The sequence below is a fragment of the Alligator sinensis genome, unplaced genomic scaffold (genome assembly GCF_000455745.1).
Source record: "Alligator sinensis unplaced genomic scaffold, ASM45574v1 scaffold165_2, whole genome shotgun sequence".
NCBI lineage: Eukaryota > Metazoa > Chordata > Crocodylia > Alligatoridae > Alligator > Alligator sinensis.
Window position 1 is genome coordinate 1,758,465 of NW_005841965.1, and position 19,920 is coordinate 1,778,384.

Genomic DNA, 19,920 nt, shown 5'->3' on the forward strand with positions numbered 1-19,920 from the left:
ACAAGAAATAATGGTCACAAGCTGGCAGAGGGTAGATTTAGGCTAGCTATCAGGAGGCGCTACTTCCCTGTCAGGGTGGCTAGGGTCTGGAACCAGCTTCCAAGAGAAATGGTGCTGGCTCCTACCCTGGGGTCTTTAAGAAGAAGCTGGATGAACACCTTGCTGGGGTTGTTTGACCCCAGTACTCTTTCCTGCCATGGCAGGGGGGTCAGACTTGATGATCTGCTCAGGTCCCTTCTGACCCTACCAACTATGAAATAAATCCTTGCCCCTCACAAATCCATTGCAACTACAACATCAATATCAAAATCTTCCATTTACAATGGAAGAGCCACAAACTGAAGGAAAAAGAAGCCAGACTACACAGCAAAAAACATAACATCAGCCCAAGGGGACTCATCATCTGCAACCCTAAGCTAACATGCACAACTCCATATACGCAACACTACTATGCAGGAGAACTTTAGGAAAACTGAGAACCCCTCTCCTCTTTTTTTTTTTTTTAACCTAGCTTACTCCAAGATTCTCAGAACTGAAGAAGAATATTTTGCATTCTAAAGCTTGTCTAACTGTATCCCAACTATGCAGTTGGTCCAATAAAAGATATTACTAAAATAAATCCTGGCTTATCACAAGCTTTTGAAAAAGTTACCGGTAAGTCATTGTACATTCATGTGACCAGGAGGTTCTGAGTATAAGAATGGATATAATAAGAGATAGAAAGTATGTAAAATTCTAATACTAGTAGGGATGGCAAACTTTGATGCGACACCCTTATTGTTATACAGATGTTTATGGTTGCATTTACCAAGGGATTTGCAAAAGTAAGATATGACAATTTCCCTTTCTTTGCAGGGTTATCAAAATACTAACAACAACTTTAGAGAAACAATCTCAAGTTGTTTGCAAGCAAAAGAAAACATCTCTCACCTCTCACATGAAGAATTAAGAATTTGTTCTGATAAATGGGTAACGATATGAATTTTGGAGGGTACTGGGTGTGCAGCTGAATGAAGGCTTTTTTCCTATGTCTCAGCAAAAGCTGTTGTTCACAAGGCTGAATAATATATTAATAGTAACTAATTTTGCTAATGCTTAAGTAAGTGGATTCTTAACAAAAGGATAGGGTGCAAAGTGCATGATGTGTTGTGTAAAAATAGGATACAGCCCACCAGCTATTGTCAGGAGACAAAGCAGACGTACGGCCTTGGAAATGGTGCCAAAGTCAGCAAGAAAACCAGAAAGAGCCAGCGAGAAACAGCAAGTGACCAAAAGAAAATAGGGGTCAAAGTCTGACGCATGCGCTCTTAGCAGAGAAGCATGTAAATGGAGGAAATGCATAGGCAATACCATGCTAATGAAGCAAACAGTAAACAGAGGCAGAGTTTGAGATGGGAGGAGAAATGGGTGGAACCAAAGGAGGGACGAGGGCAGAGTAAATGTTAATACTCATGAACCAAGGTGTATAAAATGTGAGAAGAACTAATGTTCAATGCTGCTCCTCTGGTTTCATAGGCTGTGTGTCTGTGAGGGAGCTCGCCCAAAGCTGTCTCCATTCTGCATAAAGTTGTTGCGAGCAATGTATGCTGGTGTGCTCCCTGCTTGCTCTGGCTAATGAGTACCAGGATCCATGAGCAACTGGACTGTCATCTCCCTAGTTGTTGGGCGCCACATGGAGTTGGGGTCTAACAACAAATATAAGCTTGGTTAAAAACCTGTATTGTAAATTCTTGTGTGAAATATGAAATGTATAGAACGCATGGTTGGAAGACATCCCAACAGACCATCTAATTCTAGTCCCCTGCAGTTAGGCAAAATTAACTATACTTTGGTCACCCTAACAGGCATTTATTTAACTTGTTCTTAGAATCTGCTGATGAAGAAAATGCCATAACTTCTCCAAGAACCTATGGTCTTTCAACACCAAATATTCCCTTCCTTTCATTTCATAATGTCCAACTTAAACTTTCCTTACTGTAAATTAAGCAGATTTCATCATGTCTTTTACCAGAGAACATGGAAATAATTGAATGCCATCCTCTTTATAGCCACTTTTTAACTAATCGAAGACTGACTGTCCTAATCTTCTATTTTATAAACCTAAATAAACAGTCCCTTCACCTTTCCTCACTGGTCCTGTTTTCTAAACCGCTTGCTTTTATCTCTCTCCAAGTTATTTATATTTTTCTTTGAATGTAGTACCCTGAACTGGTCATTGTATTACAGATGATGCTTCACCAATGCTGAGTAGAATAGTTGCCTCTCATGTGTGATGTGATATTCTTGTTAATGTATCCCAGAACAAAATTTGCCTTTCTTGGAACACCATTAAAATGCTGCTTCATATTCAAGCTGTGGTCTGCTAGAACCTCCAGAGCCTTTACTGATGTAGTGCTTTCCAACCAGATGCTCCCCAGTTTAAATTTATGAATTTCTCTTTTCTAAGTGTAATACCTGTCTTTATTGACCTTTATCTTGTTGATTTGAGGCACTCTTTCTCCAATTTGCCAAGATTATTTTGAATTTTGATCCATTTTTTATAAAATGCTTACATCTCCATGTTTTGTAACCCATGCGATTTTTATAAAGTATACTCTCTGTGCCATCATCCAAGTCATCAATGAATGACAAGAATAAAATTAGACAGCCCTCTATGGGACCTCACTTAAACCCACCAATTCAGCTTGACTGTAAATCTTGGATAACTACTTTTTCAGTGTGTTTTTCAACCAGGTATACACTCACTACATAACGATTATACCTAAATCATATTCTATTCACTTATTACTGACACTAGCTTCCACCTTTAGATTATCAATTGATTTTTCCTTCTTAGTCAAAACCAAATCTAAAAAATGTTTCACCCATAGAAATATCCTCCAACTTCTGAAGCAAAAATGGTCTGTGCCTAGGGTTACCAACTCTGACTGAAGCTATTCTGGGAGATTTTGTTTTTTCTCCAACATGATGTAACGTCATTAATTGTACTGTTCAACCCATTCACAATATTATTCTCCTGAATTGCTTTCAATAGTCACTGAGAGGTCAATGCTGATTCTGGTAGACTCCTAGCCACTCTGGGAGGGTTAGCAACCCTGTGTTTGCCCTGTTTATCTAATTAAGATCCACTATCCCCACTCATTCCTGGCTTTTGAATGCTTCTGATAGTTGCTCAAAAGCCTCCTCCTACCTACTCCTTCTGAGTATACCTTTTGTTACAGTAGGCTGTGATAGTGCCCCTATTCTATTTTCCTTTTATCTTCAGAGATAACCAACTGCTTCACATCTCTTCCCGAATTACAGAGCAAGTGGAAACAATTTTACACGTACTGTACATTCCTTCTCCCCTCCTCCCCCCGCCCCTTCTCTTTATTTATAAAGAAGCTATATCTTTCTCTAGGAATATCCTAGCCATTTAATTTCTACAAGAAAACTGTGAAGGTCAATTCTGTCATAGTTTTGGTTATGTACTAGGGCGTCTATTTCTTCCAGTTTATTTCACACATTATTTCAATTGGTATATTTGTCACAAATATCTATACACAAAATATAAATGTATGAAAAATAAAAGTGTCATAACTACATAAGTGTTTAAAATTAAGTCCCAGCAACTCACTAAAAAGTCAGTTAGCTTGGTTCAGCTATTTCAGTAAGATTCAGCAATATCAGCATAGCCATTTCTTCTAGCTGTAACAAGGTGCACTTTCTCTTGTTTAAAAAAGCTAAGTTGTTTTCTCTTTGTAGAAGACAAAAAATGACTGGGAAATGTCCAGGGTATTTGTTAACTCTGTAGTGGAAAAAAAAAAAAAAAACTTGCTGTAATGTGAAGAAGGAAAAACAAAAATCTGCCAAATCTTTTGGAAGTTGAATATAAAGTAAAGCATACGTATGATAAACAGGGTGGACAGCATTTTCCTGCTGCCACTTTTATAGACAAGTTTTTTTACAACATGAAATCTAAAATCTAAGTCATTTTCTCTCACCTCTACTTATGAATACAAACATCAGCCAACAAACTGAAGATAGCTTCTAAAAAAGGCTGAGCCAATTGACTTAAAGCATTTTAAAAGCTCCATTGACTTCAAGGATAGATTGGATGCTTAGCTAGATTTGACTCCTGGAATTACATGAAAGGGTTTTTTATTATTATTATTGAATTATGCACTATAATATATATTTTTTTAGAAAACTGCACTTTATACTGAATGATTTCATACAGGTATAAATGCATCACCTGTTACAAGGACCATCTTGGAAATCAAATGCTATGTGCCTCAAGAGTTCTCTTCAGGTTAAATAAATTGAATTGGAAATTGAATTGAAAACTTGACCTTGCAGTCAGCTTTTTACTCCTACCATTGACAATAGTACCACAGTATTATTAAATTCTTTGCTTGCTTTGGTATAAATTACAGTTAAGTTTAACTGATTCTTTAGTGTTGAATTAGGTCGTTCCATCTTTAAAGCAACTAAGGGAAATATTTGACTTCTTAGTATCTAATAGAATTTCATCATGTGCGTAAAAATACTATGTTTAGTTTACTTATTAGAGTAACACACATGCATAGAAGTGTAATATAACTGATCATGCAAACTGCCTCTCCCATAAATATTGTATGCTTATCTAGCTTCTCTTATGAAGGTACTAACGGCACTATGACCTTCAAAGTTGGAACCATGTCCTTCCTCACAAGTTAAACAGGTATGCAATCTTCTCTTATAATTGAGTTTCCTGTATTTCCCAGTAGGAATAAAAATGCCAGCTTCCTTAAGATAAATAAATGTTTAGACTTATGCTTAATAAACCTCTGCAATGTGACAGTATCAGCCTACTTCTAGTCATGCCTTCTTTAAAAAGCTTGCTGCGGAGAATAGAGATACAACTCCAGAATGTTCCAAAATTTCCCTTATCCATTATATGTGAGGATTTCATTGAGGTATAGTAGTGTGACTGCATGCATTTTTTTCACTAATGATCTTTTTAGCAATGGCCTAGAGCACTTTTTCATGCTGAGTCTACTTGTCATCAATCATTAACAGGAATAATAAAGAATGTCTGGACAGATGACACATTTATACTAGTGTAAATTACACCACTTGTATGTACTAGTGGAAATTATATTCTTATACAAAGTGGAGTGACAAGCAGCCATACCAGGATAGCTACATGCAGCATATGCTACTTCAGCACTGTACCACTAGTTGGATGTGAGCACAATTGTCTTGAACAGATTGCTAATCCAGGATGGAAGATGGCAGGAAACACCTACACTGACTTAATTCTAGACTTGATATTGTGAAACTAACCTTAGCGTTGGGGCCTACATCTGTGCACTCCTTTCTTCATATGAGAATAAAGTTTGATTACACTGCTATTAACATACCATCTGTCTAGGTCCAAAGATTAGGCTACTTTGCATGTGCTTGCTTAGTAATTAGACACAATTGTTTTATACTGCCTCTGTTAATTCTAATGAAAGTGCATTTGTGCAATTGATTTCTTCAATAGGGTTCTTCAAAGCTCTATTTTGTCACCCATCTTGTTCAAGGTGGGTGCATCTACACATGCCCCCACAGTGCCGTTGGCACTGTGCCATCATTTTGTACTTGGTTTAGGAAGTACTAAATGATGGTGCAGTAACAGTCATTACTGTGCCGTCCCAGCAGCACATGGTTATTTTTAGCAACTACATTGCCGTACTGATGTGCTATAGCAAGGTAGCTCGTCAGAGTCATGGTTTGTGGTCACTGATGCTATGTTGACATAGCAACAACCTATGTCACTGTAGCGTATTGCTACAGTGATGTAGAATAATTTGTAGATGTGCCCAGTATGTGACAGGTTGCTGGAGGATTCATAAGTAGTAATATGTTTACAAATAGGGACAAAAAAAATCCAGCAATATTTACTTCAATGAGAATATCCTTTTGACTTTGTTTTTAAAAGCAGTATTAAACTTAGTTTAAAGAGAAAAAGACTCTACTCCTGTATTTAATTCCAGTCAAGGGTATGTTTATGTCCTTTTTCAGTCCCAGCAAACACACTTGGGTCTGTCTGTGAAAATGTAAATGCAAGATGGGGTTCAATATATGAAGCACATCATAAACAGAATGTCTTACATCTTTTATGATTGAAAATAGTTTCCCTTGCTTCTCCAAGGCAGTTTTCCAAGCTATATAGAGGCCTTTATTTACACCAGTATTTTCCACTGAAAACTTTTATTTGAAAAGAAGTCTTGTGAAAATGAATTTTAAGTTAAGGCCCTCATAAAGCCCAATTTAACTCTCTCCATTAGTTAAGGCCTCCTTTTCCAGAATCTCCATACCGTAGCTGAATATACAACTTTGGGCTGTAGAACCATAATGCTTTGTATTTAAGCTAAGAGAGTCTTAGAATTGCAGAATGCTTTAGATTTCAATGAGATATTGAACAGCTGGCCACTGATGATACTCAACCTTGTATCATGGATTTTGCACCAGGGAGGAAGGAAGCTATTGTTTGCTAAGTTTGGGGTGATGTAGCTAAGACAATGGTTAAAAGTAGTTTAGAAAAGGCACAAAAGCTTCAAATGGAATATAAATAGGGCCCTTTGAACATTCATTTGCGGGCAGGTCTCTGCTTGAGGTAACTGTTGTACCTCTGCTCTGCAAAGAGAACATATACGTTATGTAAGTGCTGTCTTTTGCTAATAAACTAATTTATTCAACTTGGCTATTGAGAAGTGTAAGTGCTTTCATTGTGGAACCCCAAATGCTTTCAATGCGAATTCTGTCATGATAAACAGAAGGAATGTTGACAAGCCTAAAGGGGGAAAAAATGCTGATACTGTTAATATTCATGTTGCGGCTTCTGTGCTTTTTTCATTTCCTAACTTCCATTCTTGACTGCACTAAGTGAAATTTAATACTCCATTCTTAACATATTTAACTTACCTGATAGAGAATCAAGGCCCCCAGACATGAAGGACAGTTTTTGTCTGAAAGCTCATATCTCCCAAGTATACAGTAGGTTCAATAAAAAATATCATAACCCCCTCACCCTTGCTTCATGCATACAATGACAGGTATAGAACATCATAATCTAAAAATGCAATGTATATTGTCCTGGTTTCTTTAAGCACAGAACTGATTAAAATAACCTGTTTTTGGAAGGCAAAACTGTATCAGTATTTTCCTACTTTTATTGCTTATTTGTATTGCTTATTACTGCATTTAGGACAGAACAATCCCATGCACCAGCACATGCTGGGGACTGACTAGCTAAGCAGCAGCTCTGCATAAGAGGACCTGGGGTTACAGTAGACTATAGTCCACTGGGCATACGCCAACAGTGTGCCCTTATTGCAAAGAAAGCTAACAGCATTCTGGGCTGCATTGGTAGGAGTGCTCCCAGCAGATCAAGGGAAATGATTATTCCCCTCTACTCAGCACTGGTAAGGCCACATCTGGAGTACTGTGTCCTGTTTTGGGGCCCCAACTACAGAAAGCAGATGGACAAATTGAAGAGAGTCCAACTTAGGAGAGGCTGAGGAAACTGGGATTACTTAGGAGCAGTAGTCTCAAATTTTAGAAAGGGAATTTCAGGTTTGATATTAGAAAAAAAATTATTTCACCAGGAGGGTAGTAAAACACTGGCACAGGCTAGCCAGAGAGGTTGTGGAATTTTCATCCTTGGACCTTCTAAGACCAGGGTAGACAAAGCCTTGGCTTGGTTTGGGATGATACAATTGGGGTGGTCCTGCTTTTAGCAGAGGGTTGGATTAGATGAGTTCCTGAGGTCCTTTCCAACCTATTTTTTTGAATTTTATGATAATCCTAGTAGTTTAGCAAATTTCCAAAAAGCAGAAAATGTTTACATGGATAAGTATAGTGTCTGTACACGTATCACAAGCTGCAATTTAAATGATTTTATTCCGTGTCTCTATCTACATACATATACAGATACATATACCCACACACACATCATCTGGGTCAATAAAAAAAATGTCTTTCCGTTGTACATGAATTTAGAAGTAGGTACAAAATGGAGGGTTTTACACCTTCTTCAGAAACAAATCTGTCTCTTGCCACTGAGAGAGAGGATTTCAGACTCAACAGACCATTGCTTTGTTTCAGTAGGGCTGTTCCTGTGTTCTTACGTTCACAAGGAGTTTGGTACCATCTGGAACTTTTGGTTTAAATTCTAGAAAGAGCTATAAGGTGACATTTGAGCAGATATTTGGAACTACGTACATATGCATTCACTTCATGATGATCAAGTCCAGTTTGATGTTATAATCATTCTCCTGATTCAAAACTGTTGATATAACAATAACTGGTGTTCATTATCAGCATCTTTGCATTCAGATGCAAACAAAAATTGTGTAAAATTCAGAATAATATCTGAACATACATTCCCCTCTTTTTTTTTTTTTTATAAGGAATAGATGATGCTTATTGTCTAGTTCTCCCTTATGATCAGTTAAAACTAAGGTTACCTCCTTACTGATGGACACATATATGAGGAAAGTGATATGAACTATTGATAGAGTGTCCAAAGGAAAAATTATGTGTGGGCAATACTTGGATAAAATCACACGGGGGATCCATTTGCAACTTTACAGTGGAAAAGAGTTTTCATTTTCTTAACTTGTTCTTTTAAGCTCATCTTTTCTAGGCTAATTTCTGGAAATAAGAAAAAAGTAACAGGCCTTGGAGTTCTTAAGCAGCATGCTTACTTTCAACTTTCTGCTTTATTAGCAGTTCTTCAGTTATCCTCTGAAGGCATAAAAATCACATTGAATTTATTTTCAGCCAATCCCACAATTCTCTCACTGGTTGAAAATCCAATTGGGAATGTGCCTATTGGAACATTTCCTTCACACTTTTTAAATGTCCTTTTTTCTGATATGTCAAATAAGTCATTTTTTCTGACATTTTCCATTAGGAAGACAAGGGAAGGAAAAAACTAATAGAACTAACAATGCTTATAAACTGCTTATTATCTATTATTGCACATAGTGTCATTTATAGATCTTCTTACATTCAAACATTTACTAAGAGTTTTCTTTTAAACACCTTGAAGAAGCATCTACATAATGTGTAACTTTAAAAAAAAAAAAACACAAACAGAAAAAAACAGCTTATATGCATAGGAGAATATTGTCAATGCTCAAGGATTTAAAAAAAAGAAAAGAAAAAAATTGCATTTGGAGCAGAATATCTATTTGCTTTTAGCAAAGTCAGCAAACACTGAAAACATACAAGTAATTTGTTTAGAAACGGTTGTGTTTCAAAGCAGAGTATTTTGATCCCTGTGGTAGCATTTTGGGATCCCTGTGGTAGCATCCAGGGATCAAAAAAAACCTGCAGAAAAAAAAAAAGGCAGAGTGGTACACACAGTGGCAGTGTGGCACCACCTGAAGCTGGAATCTGGCTGACCAGAGCTGCACTCCACTGCCAGCCAGGCTCTTCGTGGCAGGATCGGCGCTGCTGCAGCCCTAGGAGGCCCTCAAAACCTAAGGTAAGGCTGATGGGGCCAGCCCAGGGCTGGCCCCAGCTTCCCCTATCCCACCCCTAAGGGTAACTTGCCGAACACCAGAACACATGTAGCACAGGCATTCCCCAGGGACAACTAGCAGCAACATAAGGTACACCGTCACTAGTTGTCCCCGAAGAACCAAACATCCATGCATGTCTGGACGCAGCCAGCAAGAAGTTTAGGGTTATGAGATGACTGGTCCCTAGATTCTCATCTTTACACTAGGTTATTTTGTGGTTCCTCCTCTTTCTTTCATTGTTCTTCATTAGGTTTCCATATGTAGGCAACAGAAAGATGCCTTAAAAGTAAATGAAAAAGACAAAGACAGTGACTGAAAAGAGACTTTGTAAAATACAAAAGGAAATGATGGGACCTTATTCTAATCTTACTCATGCCTCCTTCAGATTTGTGCAATCCATTAGCATGAATGGGATTACACCTGATTTATGCTTGTATAAATGAGAAGAGAATCAGGAGGCATGACTCTCTGCCAAAAACTGAAATTACATGGGAGAAGATACAGAAAGGAGGAAAAAAACAAAAATAAATGACAGCATTTGGGAGGATTTTTGGTTGTTTTATTGCCATTCTTTTTATCTATAGAGAAACAGGTATTTCATGAACATAAAGAGAAAAACTCATTTTGTAATAAATGTTGTGAAAGAGTCTTTAGAAGGGTTGCAGGCAAAGAATGGAAGTAAACATGACAGCATTGCTTCTAGCACCTGCTTAGTTGATGGGGACACTAATCTCCCTGAAACATTTGCAATTTAAAAGGAAACATATACAGGAGTTGCAATGCCAGCTCATTTGAAAAATGGCTTGCCATCAATTTCTTCTTCACCTGAGAAATAAGCCAACCATGTTCACATAATTATCTGCAGTTATCATTTACAACATGCAGGCAGTGTTTAAACCAATATAATAATTTATTCCATATTATTCAAACAATAATGGCAATATCTTTTCTCCATTCATAATATGGTTCCAATAAGTATTACCCTACATTTACATAACTCTTCAAAGAAACTGTCATAGCACACTAAATTTTCACCTACTTAAAATGGATCATCAACTTTTAGAGAGTCAGAAACAAGATGAATGTTCTAATTGACTTTGCTTGCTCCCTATATAGGAGACGCACTAACTACTCCAGGGTAACCTTGGCGCACAACCTGGTCCAGTTGAATTCAATTCTTGACAAAGGTTCTATGAAAAGAACACATTTCACTGCATATATTACCCAGACCAAGCAAACTATGCAAGGCACAGCAATTTTGCATTCACAAGGGTTTCACATTAAAACTAATTTATTTCCCCCAATATGGGTGTTAGGTCCCTCTACACGTTACAGGTATTGCATAATTAACTGGCTAATTGTGCAATTACCTGAAGACCAGCTACACATGCAAAAACTTATTGTGTGATAAAAATTCCAACCAGCTATACTGTTAGACCTCAAAAATGTGTACTAACTTTAAAGCTGATTGCTACTACCATGCTTTAAATCTGCACATGTAGCTGGGACTCCCCTGTGACTGGGAGCCTCCTCAGCTGACAGGGCTCCTAGCCGCAGGAGTGTGCCATGCCCAGCATGAAATCCTGGGCCTGAGAGACTGTGGCATCTGCGATCCCCAAGGTTCAGGAGTACATGAAACTCTTGAGCCCTGGGGATTATGGCTGCCATGGTCCCCAAGGCGCAGAGGGTGTGAAATCCCTGGGTCCATATGTGTAGCTGGGACCAAGTCATGCCATTGACAAGGCTTTAGGTTCCATCTGCACCACATGCGTATGTCCTGGTCCCTGTGGCCTCCTCAGCAAAGGGGACTCCCAGCCATGGGAGCCTGCTTCTTGCAGGCTCAGGTTTGGATCTAACGCATGATCCACACAATCACGCCTCCTGCCATGCACGTGTGGCATAGCATGAGGCACAATACTATTACTATGTGGATCATGCATTAGATCCAATTGTCCCTTTACCTGCATATGTAGAAGGGGCCTTATAATTCCTTCATCTCTATAGATTTTTTTTCTAATGGAATAGTTAATGGCATTATATTTAAAAGATTCTAAAAGCAGCTAAACAGCTGTTCCAACATGTATTTCAATAAAGAGAAGCTTCAAAAGTCTAATTTTGATGTTTTTGCTTATGTTTTCCTCAAGTATTCTGATGTGTGTATATGGGAAGCCATATATATTCCACGTGTGTCTATACACACATCTCAAACAGCAAAACTATTTTTTTTTAAGTTCTACAAAACATAACATTGGACTAGAACAAATATGGGTGAGCATAATCCCGAACCATATTTTTTGAAGAAGTAAAAGAAACAGAAAAATTGAGGCGAGAAGTACTAGAATAAAACTAGAACTTGGTTTTAATGTCCAATGCCAACTGTAATAACTTATTTTGAGATGATGAACCTCCTCCCCCACACACCCACACACACACACACACACACACAGAGTCTTATAACATTTCTGCTTAAGAGTTGGTAGCCCATTCACCTAACCTTGATGTTTACTAATAGCTATTTAAAACCTCCTACAAATTGACATCAGGGTATATGAAGGAGGATTCCTACGTCATTCTAATTCCTGCTTAGTTGACAATCTGACCAAACACCACAGGTACGATCCAATAGTGGCCTTTCCTGCTTGTAAATAGATATTATATTCTTGTAGTCTACCAATGACAGAAGCAAAACTGCACTTATGATTTCTTTCCCTTGAGCTATTTATAAGCAGAGCATTTCTCAGGATATTTGCCAAGAACCATACTGAGCTGGAGCATATTCTATGCCAAACTTATTTTAGGGTAGTTAGTACATTTTTTATCTGAAGTGCAAACAAAGTCAATCAGAACTTTCATCATGTTTCTGATTCTCTAGAACTTAGTTTTAAGGAGGTAAAAATGGAGTGTGCTATTACAGTCTCTTTGAAGAGTTATGTAGTACTTATGGGAACCATATTATGAATAAAGAAACAATATGGTCATCATTGCAAAGGTGTCAAACTGCTTAGGAAGATAACTGCTACAAGATTTAGCTCCTGAGTCCATTAGGTGCCTTTGAAAATGCCATCCTTTGGCTAGAAAAATTTGTCTCTAGACTTCTAATCTTCTCCCACCTGCTCCAAAAATAGTCCATCTAAAACATCATAAATAACATCTCAAGAAAGCTTTGCTATATTTTTGTTTAAATGGCAGATGGCTGTCAAGTGACTTGATGCCATCAGTTTTGGAAGTGAACATTTTAGAAGTCAAGATGTTTTAATATTATGTGTAATCCTAAGGATACAGCATGGTTTGTTCCTTGTTTCATTAACATGTTTTCGTGTCTTATACTAAAAACATAGCACCTGAAAAAGGAAAAAAATACATTTATATAATTGCTTCTTAATGGACACAAACCTTATCAATGCCATGGTTCTGCTAGCTTCTACAGTATTCAGTTTTATTGAGATTGTTAGTTTAAATTAAAAAAATAAAACTTTTTTCCCAATTTAATTTTAACTGAATGTTTTATATTTTCCCCAGAGCGACAAGAGCTTAAATAACAAAATGAGAACAACTCTAATCTTTTTCAAGGTTAATTGTAAGTCAGTATTGTATATTGGAATAGAACAATATCCCTCCATATTTAGGTTGGCAAGAGTAAGTCTCCTATATTTATTTCTCTCTGTGCTCCTTTCCAACCCCCACCTAGAACTGAATGAAATCATTTCAACAAATAATAAATTTGCCAAAAAATTATAGTTTCACCCAAAAACAATGCAAATGGAAAATGCAAACCATTTTATTTAGACATTTGCTAAAAGATCTTTCATTTTTCATTAAGAAACATAATTTATATCAAAAAAACCTTACTTCATTTTGGGCTAAGTAATATATTTTAGGTTGATTCAAAATACATTTTCTTACTCCTTCCCCACCTCCCCTCCCCCAAAATATCTTTTTTTCAGTTTGAAACCCCTACGCTTTACCAGAAGATGCAACATGTTACTCTAATGCAGCTCTGAAGTGTCTGTAAAGATAGGGAACTTCAGCAGGGTGTTTTGGTGCTCTCAGCTAAAGCAAATTTAATCAACTATTAAATACAAGCCCTGCTAAGGTGCCCTATCTTTACAGATGTCAGATGAGCTGGGTTGAAGTAATGTGCTGCCTCTTCCGGGCATGCACAGGGCTTGGTGTGGGAAAGCACCAAGTTTAAAGTAAACTGCCTTTTTTGGTTTGTTTGGGTTTGTTTGTTTGTTTTAAACAAGTGCAAGCACCTCCTAGAAACATAGCTTTGCTTCTTAAGTCTTATAATACTAGTCTGACTGATGTCAAGCTCTTACACTTTGAATATAAGCTGTGCATAATTAGTAACTGGACTCTTAGTACATAGTCATTTGCATCATTCATTTCTGGTGTATAATTCCTCTTAACCCTGTAATATACCAGAGCACATGCTGGAAACAGACTTGGCTTTATATTCTTAGGAAAAAGAGACAAAGACACAGAGGTAACATTTCTTACATAAAATGTTGCCTTTACTATGCATAGAATAATTAAATGGTTGATATTCATATTCTTATTACTAAGGATAAGCTCTATCCTGTAGTAGAGGCAGAAAAATAAAACATTAAATGTTTTATTTTTAGATGTGTAGCCCAGGTGCACCCAGGGGTGTGCCGTGTCTACAAGTGGAAGGGTTGGGGTGGTCAGGTAAGAGTGCTATCTGTGCACTGTCAAGGCTCAGGCAGGGTCCCGAGGAAAGTCATCTCCAGAGCACCTCTGTCCTCGTCGTCTCTTGCCGCATCTCTCTCTCTGTGTGCCAAGCATGCTCTGCTTTTATACACTTCGGGGATTCCACCTCTGAAGTCCAGTGGACCTCAGTGCTACAGTCCAGTCAAGGAGCTCCTCTCCCCCTCCCTTTAGGAACGGGGTGGTACCCGCTTTCCTCCAGCTTGTTTCTGATTGGCTCCACCTATCGGAATTGAGGATCCTCGAGCCCCTGGACACATTGAAGCTTGATTGGGTAAGTCTGTCACAGATGTTTAATACCAGGATTGACTAACAGGCCCACACAGCTCAGTAACTTGTATCTTAGGGTGAAGTTACATGTTACACACAGACGATTCTAAATCTATGGACTGTTAAGCTAGTGTATAAGTCAGTGTAAAAGCTGTGAACAGTTGCCCATTAAAGGGTTATGCCATTTCTTGCCTGCACAGCTCTGACTTGCCACTGGACAGCTGATGATCAGGGGCATGGATAAAAACCAGGACACCCAAAGCTCCATCCCTGCTTGGGGATGAGAGACAGAACAACCGGAGAATGGGAGTGGTGAACCCTAGGATGCTGATGGACTCATTTCATCTCCATGGAGAAGACTGAAGTTACCCTAACATGAGCTAAGTAGCACAGTCAAGAATTAACCCTCACCTGAAGTGGCATAACTTTGAGACTTTCAGAGGGTCTTAACAAAAGTTAGCAAGCTGTAACATGTGGATACTTTAATGCCCTTAATACAGTGTAAGTGTAGCATGTAACTTAATTCTAACAATGACAGAGAGTGATATTAAGACAGAGAATATATAAGCATATACAGAAGAGACTAAGCTAACCCCTACCCCTCTTCTCTTACAGCTTCCAGGAGTCAGAGACCTAAGAAGCCCTATTTTGTTGGTAGCACCCTTAGCTATTCTTTGTAATAACCACAGAGAGACCTATCCCACATGAAATTGTCTAGTCCTCTTTTGAAACTGGTTAATAGATAATCAGCTTCCAATGCAACTAGAATATATTTCATTGACTTTAGTGAGCATTGGATCAGACTGTCATGTATTTTAATACAAATTGGGTGCATCTATATGAGACACTTACTGCACAGTAGACTAAGTAGCTGCACAGTAAACATCTTGGGCATTTATACACACCTTTTTTTGTTCGGTGACATGCAAGAGATCTGCCACTTTGAGCAGGCTTGATTAATCCACATGCAACCCACATGTGCAACTCCACATGCGAGGCAACGTGCAGTGTGCAGTGCCATGTGCAGTTGCAAAAGTGGCAAAAAGTACGTCAGCATCCAGAAAATGGCGGTGGAGCCCTTTTGAACTAAAGCACCTCCAAGGTGATTTTTCTCATGTACACACACAGGGAGAGAATTTGTTAGGTTATATATAAGCCATTACTTTTTCATATTTCTCATTAGCTTTTTAAGAAGTTAGATCACTGAACTATTCTTTGTAAAACCAGATTCTTTTTTTAAAACTTAAATCTTCAGTCTTTTTGTTTTCAAGATATTAATTGTAATTCTGTAGCATTTAGTGCATCAGCTTCCTAAAAGCCCATATGACAAGTACTAATTAAGGCAATTAAACTGTGCACATAGTGTAGGAATGTCTATTTGGTGACATGTGCTCTTCTCATCTTTCTATCTTCAAGGATCCCACTATTAACAGTGACACTTTGATGATATCATTACAGAACACAGGAATCACCAGAAAGGAACAAATATATAATAATGTTCAGCTTTTTTAATTTGTTTTTTTCAAATTATCTATGAATTTGTATGAGACAATAACAGGGAAAACATTTCTTCCTGACACCAGCTATCAAGGGTTGTGCCCTAAAGCACTCCTTCAGAAAGCTCTTGTAATGTCATTTTATTAGTGATTATGGAAACTACACTGAACTTAATATTATTTTGCATGCTTTTTAATAAAAAGGTATCAGTTGAGTCCAATAGAAAAGGAAAAATAGAAGAAATGGAACAAGTTTACCTTCTCAAGAGAGTGGCATGGAATTGTACACTTTATTTAATTTTCTATTGGAATATCAATTGATAAATGAAGTCAATTGAGTTCTGTGAACTGGCTATTTTCACTTCTAAGTATGTAAACACAAGCATACTAGTAAAAGAAATAAATCTTACCTGGATGTAAATTAGTGAGTGATAAAATAGTTAAAGAAAGAGTAGCAATTTATAATTGCTCTGTTTTATTCATTGTCAACTTACTGTGTGTATGTAAGTAGAAGACAAGGATCTCCCCACAATCAGCATGAAAAAAAATCCCCTCATCTTAAACCTTCATACAAGTAAACCTCACTAAATGCATTGTCTGTTGTGGAACTGGTGACAAAAGCAGCATGCACTCACTAATGGAAACCAACAATGAAATTTAAATGCAGCCAACATCGAGCATGACTATTAAACACATGAACCATATTGGACAAGCATGGTGATGATTTTATTTTTTTTTTAATTTTCCATATTCCAAGCCAAATTAACCAAAACAAATTCCAATCCGTGAATCCGTCCAGAACCATAATACCGGCAAACATCCTCTACCCCAATCTGGGGCTTCAGATGTTTCCAAAACCTTTGGTGGGCATCCTACTTGCAGGCCCAAGCCTGGAGGCTTGGGGTTTGGATGCCCCTGAATTTTGCTTGCCCTCAGCTGTAACGAGGAGTCTCCCATTTCAATAAAGTCGGCTTAAAGCCAAGACATTCCCACCCCAGCAGCTAAGTGGGAGGTTTACTATACAATACATTACCTTGGCAGGTACTATTCCCATGCCAGGAGAGCACTCATCCCTGGTGTGGGTAGGAAGACCACCTCCATGGTCACAGTGGTTTCCCTTGCCAGGTAATCATACACTACGCTTGATCTGAGCTGACAAGAGATCAATGGGAATTTTTTTTTTTAAACATTTTATTAGAATGGGAATCTACCACAAGGATAGCTTGCAGCCAACCAATTAAGACAGATAGTAATGTTTGTTGTGTGTAGTCCCCCTCAGTACTGACTCCTTTTCAAGTTATGGTGAGCTACCACACTGCATACAGTTCCACTTCCTCTTTCTTTCCATAGCTGAACTACACCTTTCTTTCCCATTTCCAATAATTCCTGTTTCTTCCCCAGCTTTAAATGCCTGGGAAACATCACCAAGCAGGGCCCCAAACAGTTCATCCAGAATCCCTGTCACCTCCTCTCTCAGCCTGTCACATATGATCAGTGTGGCCCTGCCCTCCATGAGAAGCCAGACCAGGTTGTCCTGTGCTTCATCTGCATATACATTTTTGGAGGATTCCAAAACTCATGACAAGAACACCTTGAATGATGGCTAATTAGCACATGGGGTGTGTGTGTGTGTGTGTGTGTGTGTGTGTGTGTGTGTGTGCACGCACGCATGCGTACGCATGTGTGTGTGGGGGGGATTTGGACTATACACATATTGAGCAGTGCTGAGCTGTGGGGTCACTATGGCTGAAAATGCTCTCGACTATGCTAGGGCCCAGCCCTGTGAACTACATGATAAATTATGAGCCTTTTGGCTTTGAGCTATTATCATGCATAGTTTGTACTACATATAAATAAGTACAAAAGTACTGTTTAAAATAATGTTTATGAAGTACTTGTGCTAAAACTTGCAGTAGTTTCAAAAGAAAGTAAAATGCATCAATTCTGGATGAACTATGCTTATGAGTACTATTACTCCAGGTAGTTACTACAGGTATGCTTATTTCAAGATCAGTGTTTTCAAATGTATTCCTCACTTCCATGTGCTCAGGGAGAGCAGGGTCTGGCAGTAAGGAGTGGGAGAAGGGGCTGCAGAGGTAAGAAGTTGAGGAGTGCAGAGGGTGAGGACCTCCCCTTAGATTTATTTCCCTTGCTGTAGCAGAGAGAGAGGGGGGAAAATACAAGGCAAACCTCCAATTATTAGATTCTATACCTGAAAAAATTGTAACCAATTTATAAATTATCCATATATAGAATCTACTTATTGGGGAGTCGTCTTATATTCACAGTTGTCTTATGAGTCGTCTTATATTCACAGTTGTCTTATATTCAAATTAATATGGTATTTGTATTATAAGCACTACCTTGGCTTACTGGAAATAAGATAATATTTTTCTCTAATACTACTAAATAACTTTTTGCATTTTACAGAAAAAAAACATATGTAATCAATTTCCCTCTTATTTGTATTGGTATTTACAACATAAGCAGGAGAGACAGAAACTTATTAATAATGTGATTATAAAAAACACACCAAATGGAAAAGTGACTCAAAAGAAAGGATGTAACTTTTAACATTTTATTTTTTAATTACCTAGATTCCAATTGTCAGTTGTCATTAAAAAAAAAAAAGGATACTTTAGCTTTTGCCAAAGTATGCTAAATCTAGTAAACTCAATTTCTCTGGACACAGTTATGGCATTCTTTTCTGTTTTGAACTGCTCACCCAAATCACTTTCGAGTCAAAATGTCTTCCTTGGCTTGCTTAATGATCCCACTGTAAAACATACAAATTAATGTCTACACGATTCTTTATAGCTTCAGCTCTAGCTTTGTAAGATTTGTGTCAGGATGTACACAATGTGATTTTGAAGCTATTAATGGAATCAGTTACTGTCGTGGCACACTGTAGTGTTCTCACTTTGATCTTAATGGAACTTCAACAACAGCAAGACAAAACAAAGTCTAACATACAAGATACAGCCTTGTTTTCAGTCCGAGACATGACTACCTTGAATATGAGATATAGGTTTTACACTGGACACTGCTACTAATGAAAACAAAGCCAGTCGGTCACACAAACAGGGATTTGCTTACAAACTAATTTACATATTGATAGGCATCAGAGTGACAGAATAATAAAAACCATGCTCTCTGAGCCCTCATTAAGCTTTCAGAATGAAGAGTCAGGCATTCAGTTTCCTGTATCACAATATATGTAGATACAGAGTTTTCAATTGTACATCTCAAAATACATTACAATATATTAAATCAGACCTCATGCTAACATAAGCTATGCTATCCTGTCAGGAGCAGGAATCAGTGTGGTGGAGAAAGAAGTATTTCTAGTCATTCTACAGATGAGTAAACTAACAGCTGCCTAAAGTCATACTGAAACAGCCATAAATGCAGGTATAGGAATCAGAAGTCCTACCTTTAACACTCTTAATTTAACTAATGGGACACAGCACCAACTTTCCCCAACCTGAGGATAAAATGCACATTAGAGTGTTCTTGCTTCTCTCTCTCTCTCTCGCTGATGGAACAAAATGTCCCTAAAATATCTATTTAATTTTGATCTTTTTTTTCAGTAAAAAAAATTGAACACTCCCCCCCAACTAAATATTTTGGGGCTTTGTCTTTTTTTTTTTTTTAAATCAGGATTATTGTTCTTGATCTCTATTCAAAAACTTCAAAGGAAAAAACAAAATAAGCATTTCTAGATCATCTCTGGCAATAACGTGGAGCATTCTGGTAGGGAGTCTTTGACATTCAAATTAATGATCTGCAACACTATGAAATGTCTTTTCTTTTTTTGTAAAAGAGACTTTATTATTTAATCCACCTTGCAACAATATACAGTCATACCAGAATGATCAAGTGCAGCA

At 37.8% G+C, this 19,920-nt stretch overlaps 1 protein-coding gene across 5 annotated transcripts in view; it reads right to left on the reverse strand.

Moving 5' to 3' along the window:
* LUZP2 (leucine zipper protein 2) overlaps nucleotides 1-19,920 on the reverse strand; it is a 488,403-nt gene that overhangs the window by 285,646 nt on the left and 182,837 nt on the right. The gene's annotated exons all lie outside the window — the stretch shown is intronic.